Consider the following 17,079-nt stretch of genomic DNA (forward strand, 5'->3'; position numbering starts at 1 on the left):
ATTCCAGCCCAGATTTTCATAGAGAGCTAATGAGGCTGTCCCCACCAGAGACGCAGAAACATACAAAACCAGGACTGGCCAAAAAAATCTCCAGCCTGTGTATGGAAGAGTATTCTACCGAATTTAATTCAATCCATCCATAATATCACAGATAGCATCACATCTAGTGGATAAATCAGTTAGCTTACTAGCACATGGCATGCAAAGTGTGACACACTTCCAAATGTGCCAGCTGCTGAGGTATAGGCAAGATATGCTTGATATTTTCCATAAATTACAAATTAGTTAACATATTTGTAGTTGTGGACCTTTGAAAGGCTTTCCACGCATGAAAATAGCCTTTTGCATTTTAAAAGGAAAATGGAACAAACAGTTTAACTGTACATGTACTCCTCTGTTGACCATTAAAGCTTAGAGTGTGCCATTAATGTGTTAGCTGTGTCAGCCATCATTTGGATTCTCAGTTCACTGATGGTTTCTGACTTTTAATCCTCTTTTCTCTCTTTTTCCTGTACTCCATGTCTATATGGTCAGGAATATAAAGGTTCTAGGGTATATTTGGCCTCTCCTTTGCTTTGAGAGTGAATTTAAATAAAGGCATCACAGATATTCAAAGAAGAATTCACTGATGTTTGTGATCCCTCATAACTGTCTTTTTATTCAGTCGGAACAAATGTTTTTGCTGTCAGGACAGTCACAATTACACTCCCTCCCTTGCATCCACCCCACTTTTGTTTCTGAGTGCACTGTAGTCATGGGCAAAGTGGTTTTGCATGCATTTCTATAATAATGGTATTATCACTTGTATAATGCAACAGTAATGAGTTAATATAAGAGAAAAATTACTTCAAGAAAGAAGAAAATGAGCCTTTATTTGTTCCAAAATAATATGAAACAATTACAAACCTCAGTATCTGAAAGATATAACCAAAATAATCCACTGGCTCAGTGGTGCAGTTAAAACATAAGTGTGTCATTGCTATATTAAACCACTTGAATGCACAGAAATAAAGGTTAATAAAAACAAAACAAAAAAATATAGAAGGTGATATCATGTTCTTAGACTAACTTAATATGGTTCTTGACAAGCTTTTTGGAATAAACAGCCCCTTCCTTTAGCTTAGAACCAAATGGGTAAAAGCTGGCAGCACCAGAAATAAAAGTGAATTATCAAAAGCATTCCAGTGAAAGGGAGAAGTGGGGGGGTGTTGATGAGTGATCTGAAGGTGACTGAAGGCAGAAGTTTATGACTCAAGTGTGTTACCAGCTCCCAGGTTTTTTTACATCCTTTCTTAGGATTTCCTAAGTACTTGGTCTTTCTAAGCTCTAATGTCTTGTGATGCTGAACATAAAGCCAACAGAAATGTCAGTTTGGTCTGATTTATGGTATTTGATTTTATATCTGTGTGAATTGATTGCTGTCTGTAGTATTAGGCCTGTCATACTTTGATAGACACATAAGATCAGCCTTTCTTACTCTTCCTGCTTTAAGCATCTCTCCTCCTTCCCCCTACTGTTTCTTCATCTCTGCATCAATGCATCTCTCTTCCCCCTTCTCTTTCCCTGTATTCAGGCATATCTTCCCCTCCCCTGCCCCCTGGCATCTCCCCTTCCTTCCCCTTTCCACTACTTCTTCCCTGCATCCAGAATTTTAGACTTGCTTTTGTCTTATCTATGCCTAGCAACTCTTCCCTTCTCCTCCTCATCTATCGGAGCTCCCCCTGCCATTTCTTGTGTTCTTCATCCAACATCTGATTCTCACCTTTCTCCTGAACCTTCCGTACATCCACCATCTCGCCCCCCCCACCCCACCCCTCCAGCCATGGTCTAGATAGCTTTAGTGTGTAGAAATAAAAAAAGGAAAGCTTCCTGCTTGTTGATGGAGTCAACCTTGGCATAAAGGCAGAGTTGACGAGCGCAAAGGACTGGCAGAAACCAGTCATGAGCTAGTGCACTTTACTTGTGCAGCAACCTCAGCTGTGTTCCTTATAACTACCGCTGGCGCTGTAGTCAAGCAGAGGCGCAGAGAGCATGCATTATCCACAACCCATTACATCAGTCTGGCCATACGAAACTAGAGCTAAGCAACATTATTATGTGCACTTGCAGTGCAGCACAGCACAATAGGCCCTGTGCACTCCCCATGGCTACAGCAACTTTTCACTGACCACAACTGGCTTTTAGTTAGGTCACAAACTTGAATCGCACCAGACAGCTGTTGCAGCAACTGTTCCTTCTTCATTCCACTCCTCTTTCAGCTTGGACTCGAACACCACCTTGTTATTGCTGCAGTCTTGTGGTATCTACTTGAACAAGAATAGTGGTGGTGTGGGAACACTCCAGAGATCTATGCAACCCTCCTCATCAGCACGTGCTCTGTTGCCCGTTCCTCTCCTCATGGGACACAGCATGCCCAAATAGCTTGCTGCCCCTGGTGTTGAATGTGCCATATTGTACACTGCACCCCGAGTATGACATTTTCTTAGTAGATATTCCCTAAAGTCCCTCCCCATCTGTCACTTGGAGCAGCTGTTGTGTTTGCCACCGCTTTGTCCTGGCCCTGATTCCAAAACAGCCAATGTTAGCTATTTTTAGAAGCAGACAGTTTCTCACTATTGTACTATCAGGCTTTGCTTTCATGGCAGGCCATCAGAACTTTGTATTGAGGAATGGATAATTAAATGACACTAAAGGTCCCAACAGTTATTAAATCTTTAAGTATGTAAATTCTTGGTTATTTTGCAATTTTATGTAGTGTTAAATGAAAAATACTCATGAAAAATGGTCAGTATTCATCTTCAGAATCTTGCAGGGAATTCATGAGGCTTTTAGGAGTCCTTTTGGCATAAATACTTTATTATTTAGGGGTGTGGTATTTCTTTTCACAGGACCTGGGGCTACATGTTCTATTTTCAGTCATAGCTCTATCTTTGGTTTCTCAGACTCTGTTATTTTCTCTTTTTTTTGTCACTTGAGACCCTGTTTGATCTTAATGCCTCTATTTAAAACAATGGGCCTGATATTCAGCCAGCAATGATCAATGTGTTGCAGACCACTGCTGGCGTTAAACCTGGAAATTCAATAACAGGCCATATTTGGGCACCAGCATTGAATTTCCAGATTTCTGGAGCAGGCTAACGCATAGCCAGTTAAATGCGATATTCAGCACTTAACCTGCTATGGGTTACTACATAAAGATAGGACTGCCTTTTATGCGGTTCCATTTATGTAGTTAACCTGGCCAGTTCAGTGCTAAATATCGGCACTAAACTGGCCAAGTGTGAAATCCGCCCTTGGAATGCCCCCAAAATAGCTGGTTTTCAGTTTGGCGCTAATTGGTTATTTTCAGCAGTACTAACCAGTTAAGTGCCACTGAAAATTAGCGGTTAGCCCTGAACAGGCAATTTAAACTGGCCAGGAACCGTTTCTTGCTGGTTATTGCTTTGAATATCAACCCCGATATTATTATTGTAGTGGATAGACCCTTACACTACAAATAGTAATAGCCAGACAAAGAAATGAGTGTCCATATGAGAAACGTGCTCATGAGCCTCAGACTTTTATCCCTAAGCACCAAAACTCCCAAATAAACTAAGAGGCCTTTTTGCTAAACTGCGTTATGTGCTAATGTGTGCCTAACACAGCTAGAAATGGAGTACTGCAGGATGCACTCAGGCATCCTGCAGTAATGCCAAAATGTGTGCACGCTAACTGCACATTAAAAAAAATGGGGCAGAGAGTGCGTGTTCATGCACAGCTACAATACTGCGATCTAACTGATTAGCACAGGAATACCACATGAGCTGTTAACTGCTTCAAAATGGTGATAAGTGCTCGTGTGATAATTCTTTTAAATGGCTGCATGCTAACAGTAACATTAGCACATGGTCATTAATTTAAAAAATTGGCCTTTTTATGGCTGCGGTTAAAATGGCCTTAGTTTGCGGGAAAGACTCAAGTAAGGGCGCACTAAGGCCACCTTTTGCAACGGCTTAGTAAAAGGATCCTTAAATGTGTTACGGAATGACACTGCTGACCATTTACTACCGTTTTTTCATCAATTCTGTTATTTAAGGACAAAATAATTTTATGACAGTATAGATTATGAATAGATATGGTGGTATGTTACAGTACGGAACAGTGTCAAATATACTACTCTACTATAAGCATCTGGAATAAAACAGAAGTCATCCTGGCATCTGTCGTCCCCCCCCCCCCCCCCCCCCACACACACACCCCTTCTCTGTGTCCAAGTATCTTATAGGTGACTTGAGTATGTGGACATCATTTTATGTGCTCAAGGGCTTATTAATTTTCTCTGGAATAGACACATAGCAAAATGGTGCTAGGACAACATAGTTCCTACTTTTATATGATATACACATAGGAGTTCTCGGAAGGAGACTTCGTTGTATACTTTATGAACTATGTGCAGTCATATAAAATAGGAGAGGTCTAGCTATGCTGGGAAGATTATATCCAGTCCATGCCTTAGAGAGCTTGTAGCTTGATCCTCAATGCTCTAGCGTTATAGTGGTGAATTTTGGGTGGCCTCACTGTACATCTAATTTTATTTATTTATTTATTCAATCAATTCTATACTGCACAATCCAAAAGTTCTCAGCAGTTTACAAAATGTATATACATAAAATGCAAATTACATGTATAAAACTGTACTAAAAACTTTAAAACCCTTTAATACTTTCTGCCAATTTAATCTTTAACCATTCTCTACTCCTGCAATTTTTTTAAGTCTTAATAGTAAGTTATTCCACAAAGTAGGACCTGCTATATAAAATACAGTTGCTCAATAGTCATTCAGTCTTATAACTCGATGCGAGGGTACATCCAAATACAATTGTGTGGATCTTAAAGAACTTGAAGGCTGATAAATACTCGGTTTCGCTGCCAACATTTATCATACCTTACCAGTTAAGATCTTAAAAACTAAAAGAAGATTTTTAAGTTTAATATGATACTCAATGGGTAACCAATTCAAAGATTTCAAAACTGGCACAATATGCTTATATTTACCAACACCCATTAATACCCTGGCCATTGAATTTTGTGCAATCTGTAAAGCTTTCAACTGAGATTTAGGTAAGCTAAGCAGTAGACCATTACAATAATTGAAACACGGCATTACAAAGCTCTGAATTACTGACCTAAAATTTGATGGAGTTAATAATATTTTAAGATGTCTTAGCAATCGCAATTTAAAGAACACATCCTTCACAATCTTATTTGTATGCCATTTTTTTTTTGTCAAACTGGAATCCACAATTACACCTAAATCTCTATAGCTATTACAGAATTTTCAAATGGCAATGAATCTGGAATATATGTAGAAGTATATGAAGACAACAATATTTTAGTTTTATTCATGTTCAGTTTCAAACAGTTAGCTTTCATAAAGCTCATCACAACTGACAGTGTCATAATTATATGTGCCACTGATTTTAAGTAAGAGAGAACATGAGTGATTGCTGTGTGACGTTGGTGAGATGAGATTGTTCTGGCTAGTGTACTTCAAATGTGTCTATAAGTATGGAAGGAATGGGGTGAAGGGGGTTGGGGGAGCAAGGGAAGGGGGTATTTGGGAGAAGGAAAAAGAGGGGAAGATTAAGAATGGGGAATCACATTGCATGATGTAGTAGTAGGATACTATACTAACACAAGCCTCTTACATTTCTGAGTTAAGAACTATAAAATAATTAAGGGAATGAGGAGTGATAGGGGAAGATTAAGCAAAAATCGGATGACAATTAGCCTTAGTTAATGTTCCCTCTAATGTTTTATAGGTTGCGTGCAAAAAATATCATCTGTGCAGATTTCTTTAATTCAAATTAAAATTGTGTACTGTCTGCTGGATTTTAGATATCACGCCTTAATTTCCGTTCGGAAATTGAAGCATATTCGATAACAATATGAGTAAGTTCATTGATTAGCTAATCAGTGCTGTCAGTTTGATGTTAACAAGCAATTAGCACTAATTGGCATTAAGGTTTACGTGCAAAACTCGCTTACCATATTCTGTAGCATGGGGCATGTAAATTCTAAGTCACAAAGTTGAAAAAGGGGGCATGGCTGTGGGTGGGGTGTGGGTGTTTCTAAAATCTATGCATGTTGTTATAGAATACACCCACTCTGCACCTAATTTAGGCATTGGGATTTATGCCAAGTAAAATGTGGCATAAACTAAATTTGGTTGTGTGGAGAGGTGCTCGGCATATTCTATATACCACACGTAGATTTAAGCCTATTCTATAAAATGTAGGCGTATTATTTTCTGCGCAGAAATTTCAGGCACCGTGTATAGAATCTAGCCCTAAGTGTAACGATAACCTATGCTGTGGGCCCATGGCATGATTATAAACAAGACAAATATAATGATACAAAATGACATTGCAAGTTTTATTGGAATATGAATTCTTATGTTACATAACTGAATTTAAAAGTCATCAAAAGTTTCCCTCCTATCTTTAACATTCACTCATTCTGAATAAACTCTGTACAGATTTCATATTCCCCCATCCTGAAGATAACTGTTAATATGCATTAGCATTTCCAAATGCTCCAACTGAAGCTTGTTCCTCAGTTTCATTTTTAAATTGTTCATAAGGCGAAGCCTGCACTTGATGCCAAGAATGTTCCTCCAATGTCCAGCAATTTTCCCAAATCCCTAATCTGATCATTCTGATGAAGTGCAAATGCCAGCATTTCTGGAATAGTGTTTATCAACTTGCTTTTTATTTTTTCAGCAACTAAAGAATCTAAAGTTATTGTATTTCTGAATAACACTTTTTGGATTTGTGTAACTCCAAATTCATATTCACACTGTGCTATTGCTGCACAGTCAAATGCAGAGCAATCCTCAATTTCGTATTCTGGAAATTTTTCACCCATATGCAAACGTGGGATATTGATGAAAATTAATTTTCTTCAGAACGCTTCTCAAGAAGCCTGCTAACTTTAACACTCTGTTTAACAGTGTCACCAAAGTGCTGCTTTTGGATCTTATTTAATTTACCATGTTCAAAATGATAAGTTTCTAATGGTGCCTTAGCCTCATTTTTGAAATATCATAGTTAATCATGCTAGTTTTGATAATACATCATTCAAAACTTTCAATGCTATTTGGAATTATAAGCTACTAGTAAAAAAGGCCCGTTTCGGAAACAAATGAAACGGGCGCTAGCCAGGTTTTCCTCGTAGTGTGTATGTTAGAGTGAGTGTGTGTGTGTAAGAGAGAGAGAGTGACTGTGCGATTGTGAGAGAGAGATTGAGTGCTTGTGTATCTGTGAATGAGTGTGTGTGTTTCAGAATGAGTGTGTGCGCCGCCTTCCTCAAGCTCAGTGAAGTTCCTCTTTTTTTTTTTGTTTGTTTACCCGACGGAATGACACGAGGGCGGGGCGTGCGAGCGATGCGATTGGGTGAGTGTCATTGCCCCGCCCTCGACGTCATCACATGGTGACCCGAGGGCAAGGCAGACACTTATTTGATCTACACAACTTCAGTTTAGAATGTTGGAAATTTAGAATGTTGGAAATTTCTGAGGCTTCATTAGAACGTTGGAGGTGCGTTTTATATAGAGAGATTATATATTTAGAAATTGGATCGTTATTTTTGTCCTCTTGATAATATTTCCTGAGAGGGTCAATATTTTGGATAATTGTTTGAAGTGCAAAATGTCTAAATAACCAGCACACCTCATTTAAAGGTCTAAAAGCCCCACTGCATTGCATTCAGAAACATTTGCTGTTTCCTGAAACTTACATCTTTTAGTGTAAGACCGATACCTCCTTTCACTCCTCTGAAATTCCCAAGTCTTCCGCAATGTGCAACAGTGTTGCTGATTAGATGTGAAACATTGTTCTCAGTTGCACTGCAACACTATTTGGTCTGTCCAATGTAAACATTACCATTTTATTAAGGTAAATATTGTTTCTTATAGAATTCCCTGATTGCCATGACTGTTGACATAGCATGCATCCTTCCAACTGTAATATCCCACGAAATGAGCTTTTATAATCAGTTGAGGATCAAGTATTTTGTTAACTGAAATGTTAGTGCTTTCATTGGAAGTGTATTGGAATAGCCAGTGCAATTTCTACCATGACATCATTTTGAATAATGCTGCCCGTAATTTTAAGAAATTCATACACATAGTTTTTACTTCTCCAGCTTTCTGGTATGCATATGTACTTTTCCATGTGCTCATTAATATCTTTAACAGAGAACATGGAAGTATAATCCACTCAGGCAAACCTTTTTGGGCACAGAAGGGGTGAGTAGGTTTTCTTGGGGGTTATTGGAGGAGGTGGTCTGTGAAACAGCCAGAAGGAACTGGGATTATGGAATGCAATGCCACTGGGGGATGGCCCAGTGGTTTGAAGGGGGGGGGGGGGGGGGGGAGCTGTAATTGACTTCAGTAAATATTTAATTTTAAGAGATGATTGACATGTATGATTAAATTGGGGGCTGGATCTGGCTAAAGAAACGGAGGGTGGAGGAGTATGGTGAAGCGTTCTGCCTAATAGTGGGATGAAGTTAAAAGAATACGAGCGCTGCAGTGTAAAAAGGATTGAAAACCCCAAGAGGTGAGGGGGAGAACGATCTGCTAGTTAAAGAGGTGGGTGAGGGGAACCACATATCAAGAAGTGGACAGACAGAACCCTCTAGGAATAGGAAGCAACAGAGGTTTGAATGAGAGGATTCACATTTCATTACCTTTTGATTTTTCAAGTTTGCTACTTGCAAGGGCTGTTAATATGATTCTATCACTGTAAGTAAAGTTAAACTGGTTTTTTTTTTTTTTTACAAAACCCAGTGTGTGAGTGCAGTTTTTGGAGCTGAACCCCTCTGCCTACTGGGATTACCCAGCCCTGGCCTACGCCCTATTTGACTTTGACTTCATTTTTTTTGTGGACCCTGGTCCAGATGCTTACCTTGAAGAGCATAGCCAGCATCCTGAACTGCTTGGAGTGGGACCAGGGTTACAGAAGCATTTATGTTAATAGCCAGTAAAACATTGTCAATTTTTGTTTCTCTTTACCCTGCCAGCATGATAGATGTTGATAGATGGTGTCTTAACAAATCAGGGGCCCTGTTTACTAAGGTGTCTCTAGTGTTAGCGCGCGCTAATTTTTAGTGCATGCTAAAAACTCTAGCGCACCTACAGCATGGCGTAAACAGGGCCCCAAGTTTTCACACGTCATCCCATACCTTTTCAGTTATTTCCATATAAATAGTCACTATGATGTACTACTAAATATATAATCTTCTTTTATTGTCAGTTTATCACAATCCAATATAAAAATTCTTCACACATACTCATACTAGCATACATATAACCACCTAAAATATACAGAACCAGACCCTCCCATCACAGAATTACAATCCACTGGATTGAATGAGTCCTATATCAAGCTCACTGTTCAAAAAGTGGGGACTACACCATGTCACAGACAAAAGTCCTACAATAATCTTGACTCAAACCAGATCCAGTATGAAAACCGTAAGTCTCCAGTCTCCCAAACCGCTATCAGGCTCGTTTTCGAAAGAGAAGGATGCCCATCTTTCGATACAAATCGGAAGATGGGCGTCCTTCTCACAGGGTCGCCCAAATCAGTATAATCGAAAGCCAATTTTGGGCGTCCCCAACTGCTTTCTGTCGCAGGGACGACCATAGTTCATGGGGGTGTGTCGGAGGTGTAGCGAAGACGAGACTTGGGCGTGCCTAACACATGGACGTCCTCGACCCATAATGGAAAAAAAAAGAGCGTCCCTGACGTGCACTTGGACGACTTTACCTGGTCCTGTTTTCCTTACGACCAAGGCACAAAAAGGTGCCCGAACTGACCAGATGACCACCAGAGAGAATTGGGGATGACCTCCCCTTACTCCCCCAGTGGTCACTAACCCCCCCCCCCACTCTCAAAAATATCTTTAAAAATATTTTGTGCCAGCCTCTATGCCAGCCTCAAATGTCATATTCGGGTCCATCACAGCAGTATGCAGGTCCCTGGAGCAGTTTTAATGGGTGCAGTGCACTTCAGGCAGGCGGACCCAGGCCCATCTCCCCCTACCTATTACACTAGTGGTGGTAAATGTGAGCCGTCCAAAACCCACCACAAACCCACTGTACCCACATCTAGGTGGCCCCTTCACCCGTAAGGGCTATGGTAGTGGTTTACAGTTGTGGGTAGTGGGTTTTGGGGGCGGGGGTGGTTGGGGAGCTCAGCACACAAGTTAAGGGAGCTATGTACCTGGGAGCAATTTCCACTGCAGTGCCCCCTAGGGTGCCCGGTTGGTGACCTGGCATATCAGGGGGACCAGTGCACTATGCATGCTGGCTCCTCCCATAACAAAAGGGCTTGCATTTGGCCGTTTCTGAGATGGACATCCTTGGTTTCCATTATCGCCAAAAATCAGAACCGACCAAGTCTAGGGACGACCTAAATTTCAAGATTTGGGCGTCCCCAACCGTATTATTTAAACGAAAGATGGACGTCCATCTTGTTTTGATAATACGGGTTTCCCCGCCCCTCCACCGGTACGTTTTGCGAGGACATCCTCAGCAAAACTTGGGCGTCCCTTTCAATTATGCCCCTCCACGTGTTCATTCAAATGTTGACATAATGGAAGAATCCAGCTTTCTTACAGTTGTCTCAAATCAAAGACGCTCCCCGCCAGCATTAAGTTTAAGTCTCAGTACCAGGGCCAACATGCATCATCAAGGGCCAAACTAAAATGAAACATATCTACCAATATATGCATCCTACATAGACTAAAAACCTATCATAATATCTAACACATTGCATCTTATTCATATGCTTACCAATCAGTATAAACTGAAATACTGGACGTTAAACACAGTTAGTCTCTCGGACAGGACTGATGCTCCAAAATGGCACCAGAAGCCTATGAAATGCCGGAGAATGTGCACCAAATATATGGATGGAACTACGTTGAATACTATCATTCACTGAATCCACAACCAATCAGTTTCTCTGTTCAACACTCTAGGGTGCACTGTTTTCCATTCAAAAATAAATCTTTGTTCTTTATGTTCCAACATCACAGAGATATTACCGTCCCTTGTAGTGACTATTCGACATAATACAACAAATTTCAGATCTTGAATGACATGACCGCTATCTTGCCAATGTTCAGCTGGAGTGGAGGAGTAGCCTAGTGGTTAGTGCAGTGGACTTTGATCCTGGGGAACTGAGTTTGATTCCCACTGCAGCTCCTTGTGACTCTGGGCAAGTCACTTAATCCTCCATTGCCCCTGGTACAATATATTGTAATATCTGTAATCCCGGTAGCAAACCTTCAGGGGGTGGTAGGCTCCCTTCAGCAGTCCACAAAGAAAGTCCTTCCAGACAACACAGCTTTTAGTTCCAAACAGTTTATTTCCCCGCCTCCACAAAATCTCAGTTCAAGGGGGTTAAAGTCCCATTCAGTTTCCAAAATAAAGCAACAAGAAAAAACTTTCCTTTAAATCCAAGTTCTCCCCCAGTTCAGCAGCCTGGGTTTCAGTTTTAAAGGTCTTTCCGCTTGGGTGGTTGCAGAATGGCAGTACACCGCCCACAACACAGCTAATTGACTCCTGTGACTTCAGTCCCTGCAACTCTGCCCCAAGGTACAATTACAGTCCATGTCCACTGGTTCCTCCAAACCTGGTGTGTTGGTCTCTCCCCCTTCTCCTTCCTCCAAACACTCCATTAACTCGGCTTCTCTGCTAGGCTGTTGGTTGGAGACCTCCTCCCCCCCCCCCCCCCCCCCCCCCCCAGGTGGAAGAATCTTGTACTGATTTCTAACCCAAGGGAATTGAGCTTTGTCATCCCTGCTCCCCCTTCTGGCCCTCGCCTGCCATAGCAGCTGCTCTTTCCAGTCCTTTTCTCCCTCCCTTCCACGTGGGGGCCATACCGGGTTTTGGGACCTACCCCCCCCCCCCCCCCCCCCCCCCGATCCCTTCTCTCAGGGCCTTGTGGGGAATGTAGTCTGGTCCCATACCTCCTCCTGGGCTGCTTAGACCCTCCAACCTCCTTACAATATGTAAACTGCTTTGAATGTAGTTGCAAAAACCTCAGAAAGGCAGTTTATCAAGTCCCTTTTCCCTTCCCTTCCCCTTCAACTAGAGGGGCCTCCAAATGCATTACCTTCAAATTGCTTAAATGTTAAGGAATTCAGTATTTTACTTTTCTCTTTTTCAGTTGAGAATTCTCTGGGTGCTTTAGCATCTTGAACAGTGTAAGTAAACCACTCCATTATTATCATCATAGGTAAATACTTAAGAACATAAGACTAGACATACTGGGTCAGATCAATGGTCCATCTAGCCCAGTATCTTGCTTCCAACAATGGCCAATCCAGGTCGCAAGTATCTGGCAGAAACCATATTAGTAACAACGTTCCATGCTACCAATTCTGGTACAAGCAGTGGCTTCCCCCATGTCCATCTCAATAACAGACTATGACCTTTTCCTCCAGGAACTTCTGCAAACCTTTTTTAAACCCAGATATGCTAACTGCTGTTACTACAACCTCTGGCAATGAGTTCCAGAGCTTAACTATTCTTTGAGTGAAAAAATATTTCCTCCTATTTGTTTAAAAGTATTTCCATGTAATTTCATTGCGTGTCCTCTGGTCTTTGTACTTTTTGAAAGAGTGAAATATTGATTAACGTCTTTACATTCTACACCACTCAGGATTTTATAGACCTCAATCATATCCCCCTCAGCCCTCAGTTGAACAAGCACTGTGCTTTGGAACTCCACCGGCGTATTCGTTTCAGCAGTTTCTTCTAGCAACTCTGGCTTAAAAGTTACTGCAGTTCACTTTCATTTCAAGACCTCATATTAACTTTGACATTTTAAAGTTAATGCATGGAAAGGCAGTGAAGTGGTCCACAGATGGAACATACAGGCAGAGACCAATATCTAAGGAAGCAAATTTTATTTGGAGATCCGACAAGCTATTATAACACAAAACAGCTGTAATATACATTATGAAATTTCCATTTAGTAAAATCATTATAAAGACACTGTTAGATAACACATATGAATTGATTAATATTCCATATAAAAACAAAAAATATGGCAGTAATTGATCACTTGTTCTACAGTCCTGGACTATGGCATTTTTATGTTTTATTGAGTAACAGAATGTAGATATGGCATTCATTCTTAACTGTACTAACATCAAATTATAATTTGACATAGAAAAAGCAATGTTAATATATTACTCTATATCAGAGACATTTTAAGCAAAAAATTTGATATATAGAAAATGAAAAAATGAAAAACATGACTCATGCTGCTTCTGTAAGGTATGTTTTTATATAATAGTCAAAATTAAATTAAAACATTTTTACATCCTATTCAATTGACCAATTTAAACTTCCAAAAATATATCGCATGCAGCACCAAAAGAAAGGAAAAGAGGTGTCAGTCAATATCAACTACCCAATTGGATGTTAATGTGTCAACTACTAAAAGCACCATGTCGGCATTCACAGAAAAAAAATTGAAAGGAACAAATGGCAGTACGTTTTAGAGGACCAACTGCTAACCAACTAAGGACCATGTTTACTAAGCCGCGCTGTAGGTGCGCTAGCGTTTTTTGCTGCATCCTAAAAATTAGTGTTCGCTAAATTCTAGAGACATCCATAGGAATATATGGGTGTCTCTAGCATTTAGCACGCACTAAAAACGCTAATGCACCCAGGGCCGGCGGAATACAGTAAGCAGGTTATGCACAATGGGGGCATCAGGAACCGCCAATGCTTATCCTTTGCGCTCCACTGGCTTTAGTTCTCCCCAGCTGACCTGCACTTTGGAATACTTAGCAGAGCGGTTGCATCTTTTTCACTGCCGCAGGAATCCTACAAACATGTCTCCCCTCAATCAGTAACGTTTCAGATAATGCTACTGGCTCTGGTCCCAAAGCCTTCCATTTGTCAAGTTCAGTCCCTGTGGCAGCAGGAAGGAAGGGGAGCCAAAATTGGCAGAGAGAAGGCTTCAGGACTGGGAGCGCTGTATTGAACAGTACTGGGGTCCCTGACAGGGTCGGTGGGAGATGTTTACTGGAGGAGCAGTTAAGGCAGGGTTTTGGCCAAGGAGGTTAGATTGAGAACAGGAGATGGCATAACGTCAAAACGTTGAAGCCAATATGTATAGTCTCTCTCTTTCCCCTCCCCCACTCTGCTGTCATCACCATTCATTCTATTATTCTGTCTCACTGTATTTCTAATTTTGGCATAGTATACGTCATTACAAGTATTTATTGGGTATTGTTCCAATAAATACATTTGATTCCACTGCTTTGTTGTTTTTCATCTACTGTTTTGTAAGCAGTTGTGTGCCTTTTTGTTTTTTTTGTTGTTTACGTCATTACAAGGACAAAATATAAGAAAACCAGTTAACTGCATTAGGGGCTTATAGCCCATTTAGTTATATTTAAACAAATGAGAGATCTGCATGAAAAAATATTTATTTTTATTATTTTGACTTATGAAAACCACTTGTCCCTGAAACATGTTCAAAACAGAATAATCCATTTGTACAAAAAAGATGAGGTGAAGATGTGATTTCATATGCCCCAATGAAATGAGAGTTTAATTTAATTTCAGTATATTCCTTCCCAAGGCAGATTACAACAACAGTTAAGATGAACCCATCAGTAAACAGGATATCCTCACTGAAATTTGGCCATGTAATACTGTATTGTATAGAACAGTGTAGAAAACATGAGCACAAAATTAGTGCTGTTTTTACTAGCTGCAATAATTTTTTATGCTGTTTTAGTAGTATTCAATTTTTTTCATGATATTTATATCTACATATGGGAAGCTTTCAAATAAACTAAAAAGCTGTCAAAAAGTAAAAAAAAAAAACACAACAACTTTTGTCCTCCACCTTTTAAGGCACTGGGCTGAAAAAGGGGGGTGGGGGCGGCAGGTGGGAGAAAGAGAGAAAGGAGATGCTAGACCGGGGGGGGGGGGGGGGGTGGAGCCACAGACCCTAGCATCGGCCCTGAGCGTACCTTAGTAAACAGGGCCTTAATACTTTAAAAAGTCACATATGTACAATTATGGAAAAAGTTATAATATGTTATAACTATAAAAATATTTGTAAACTGCAAATCACAACTTCATTTTTAAATAAAATTCCCACAAAAATCATAACATCATTACTCGCTAAAACCTCAAGTTGTGTGCTCGCCTTCAGCACTGGCATGCATTTTCAAACCAAAAATTACTTATATCTTTCAGTTGGACCGCAAACATATGAACTCCTTGGTGAAAAAATATGTATGATCATAGCAGTAGTATTGTATCAGGTCAGAATTAGTAATAAAACACACTGTACTGATCGATCCAAAAGAGAAACTAAGGCTAAAAACACCTCAAGTATACATCATTAATGCCAAAAAAGTAATAAACTTACCAGACTGGTACGTCTGTCTCATCAGTTATCCAGAAGTAGTAAAAATTAAGATAACAGTACTTGAAGTTTGCAAGCCATGCGGTGAATGTTCAGTAGTATGGCGGAACCAGAAGTTTCATGTAGGAAGTTAATGTACCAAAGATAATAAAACAATTACGGATTTAAGAGTGACTAATTGTGCACAAAGGATAATCTTTACTACACAGGGGCAAAAGTCTGAATCCTGATGATTTTTGCATACATTTTAATTTCTGTGCACACTATTTTTGCCCTTGTGCTTAGGTTTGCTGAGTCATGTGTGCACACCCGTTCGCACAGCTTAGAGGGAACAGTGGTCTTAGCCATACATAATTTTGTATAATTATCCTTGATTACACTTGAATACATTTAATGTTTGTCAAGTTAGTTTGTCACCATTAAAGGTTTTTAATGTACATTGTAGAATTGGGGTAAGCTGGCACCTTTTTAAAACAGGTCCAGAAGGTAACAAGAAAGCAGGCCTTCTGATGACTGATTTTACTATAAATTGCCACCTCAGTGTAGGTGGGGGAGGGGGATATTCTAGGATTTGCGTGATATGAGATGCCGTTGGGGAGGGGGAAAGAGAGGGAGGAGGGGAAACAATATAAAACAAATGGAGATGTCCAAAGTAGCGCATTTATTGTATTTTTATTATTGCATGGTCTCATCAAAGTTCTTGGATTATGGTATAGAGGATGGGGGGGTGGGGGGAAGAGGTATGAAAAATGTAAAATATTGAACAACTTGAGCATGTGATTGACTGTATTTGTTTTTCCTTTTCCTTTAATAAAATTTGTTTTAAACAAAAAAAAAAGTTTTAAATATAAACCTGAAAGAAAAATAGGAAGGGAACTTTGTGATGTTCAGGACATATGTAAATGCCTGCCCCTAGAGGCCCTTGTACTAAGCCGCGTAAGCATCTACACGCACTCAACATGTGCCAAAATGGAGTTACCACCCAGCTACCACGTGGCTCTTGCGGTAATTTCATTTTTGGCACGCAGCCGAAAAATAATTTTTATTTTCGGGCGTGTGTATCAGACGCACACCAAGTGGCATTTCATGCGCATAGGTCATTACCGCCCGGTTACCGTGTGAGACCTTACCACTAGGTCAATGGCTGGCGGTAAGGTCTCAGACCCAAAATGCATGCACACTAGTTTTCATTTTGCCACATGTCCATTTTTGGCAAAAATAAAAAACAGGCATTTTTTACAGATGCGCTGAAAAATGATTCTGTGCGTGCCCAAAACACGTGTCTACACTACCGCAGGCCATTTTTCAGCTTGCCTTTGTAAAAGGGCCCTCTAGTTTCCAGGAGAAGTGAAGGGTAATTTTTTAAAAGGCACATAGGGTTATAAATTGCCTTTATAAAATAAGCACAACATATGTACATGTGTGTCTTCCCTAACTTGGGGGCTCTTTCACTAAGCTATGGTAAAAAGTGGCCTGGAATGTGAAATTGGCGCACTCTGGGTCATTTTTTACATTGACGGGTAAAAAAGCCTTTTTTAATGTGGGCAGTAAATGGTCGTAAGCTAAAATTAAAAGTAGCGTTCAGCTATACCTGAGCCCTTACCACCACCTATTTTCTACCGCAGGA

At 40.3% G+C, this 17,079-nt stretch overlaps 1 protein-coding gene across 1 annotated transcript in view; it reads left to right on the forward strand.

Annotated features, from left to right (window-relative positions):
- The window catches only part of VPS8 (VPS8 subunit of CORVET complex), a 932,181-nt gene that overhangs the window by 600,420 nt on the left and 314,682 nt on the right, over positions 1-17,079 (forward strand). The gene's annotated exons all lie outside the window — the stretch shown is intronic.

The sequence above is a fragment of the Microcaecilia unicolor genome, chromosome 7 (genome assembly GCF_901765095.1).
Source record: "Microcaecilia unicolor chromosome 7, aMicUni1.1, whole genome shotgun sequence".
NCBI lineage: Eukaryota > Metazoa > Chordata > Amphibia > Gymnophiona > Siphonopidae > Microcaecilia > Microcaecilia unicolor.